This window comes from Macrotis lagotis, chromosome 1, assembly GCF_037893015.1.
Source record: "Macrotis lagotis isolate mMagLag1 chromosome 1, bilby.v1.9.chrom.fasta, whole genome shotgun sequence".
In the NCBI taxonomy this organism is placed as follows: Eukaryota; Metazoa; Chordata; class Mammalia; order Peramelemorphia; family Peramelidae; genus Macrotis; species Macrotis lagotis.
Genome location: NC_133658.1, coordinates 737,648,253 through 737,649,326, shown reverse-complemented (window position 1 = coordinate 737,649,326; position 1,074 = coordinate 737,648,253). Strand labels below are relative to the sequence as shown.

The following is a 1,074-nucleotide window of genomic DNA, read 5'->3' as shown; positions in this document are numbered from 1 at the left end:
CAAGGAGATTACAATATAATTGAAATAGAGAACAAACAAAAGGAATCTGAAAAAACAAGGGGTTTTAGGAAAGGTCCTGGAAGAAGGGTCATGATGAAGTCAGAAAAGACCTAGAGCATTGCAGCCAGATAAGACCTCTTACAATAGGAGTTTGGAACATCCTGACTCCATCCACCCATTAGAGGGACAGAGAGTGGGGAAAAAAATCTGTCACTGAATTTTCTAAAATTGCACAATGATTGAATTGAATACAAGTCATATAGACTCATATTTAGTGTTCTTTTTCCCTCAGGAACTGTGACCATTTTACAATGAATGTTGCTTATAATGATAAAACTACTCAGTTCATTTCTGTTAGACTCCTTTAGATTTATTTATATACTCATTCTTTTGTCTATTTATTTGTTTATTCATTCATCTATCTTTGTTTGCTTTTTCACATACCTTTTGTCTGTATTCACATGCCTTTTCCTAGAAGTAGAAATCAAGCAGTCTCTAGTTAAGAGTTCTCCATGGGTGGAAGGACAATGCTACAACTAAAAGTTCTATAAGAGTTCTAAATGAAAATAGTAGATTGCTTAAGGCCAAAATTTTTTTTAAATGTATTTATTTTCATAGATATGTACATACATATTTCCAAGTTGCAACATTTCCCTCTACATTCCCTTCTAAACCCCCTCCCCTCAGCAGGGAATAGTCAGGTTAGTACTTTACACACTTATTTTGTTAAACATATTTGCAAATTCATAATTTTTGGAACTTTTCATGAATTTGCATGTCATCCTTGCACAGGGGCCATGCTAATCTTCTCTGTATCATTCCAATTTCAGTATATATGCTACCGAAGCGAGCACAAATTAGTAATTTTTGCCACAAAGAATTAGGATTAAGGGAATTAGGATTACACAAAAGATAATTTATAGAAAGTGCTCATCAGGGGCAGTTAGGTGGTTCAGTGGTTAGAGCACCAGCTCTGGAGTCGGGAAGACCCAAGTTCAAATTCTGCCTCAGACACTTAATAATTACCCAGTTGTGTGACCTTGGGCAAGTCACTTAATTCCATTGCCTTGCCAA

The 1,074-nt window shown here is 35.6% G+C and overlaps 1 non-coding gene across 1 annotated transcript; it reads right to left on the bottom strand.

Moving 5' to 3' along the window:
• Positions 1-747: 747 nt before the first annotated feature.
• Positions 748-854, bottom strand: LOC141510385 (U6 spliceosomal RNA). Its single transcript, XR_012474880.1, has one exon. It is a non-coding gene; the product is annotated as a U6 spliceosomal RNA (small nuclear RNA).
• Positions 855-1,074: the final 220 nt, after the last annotated feature.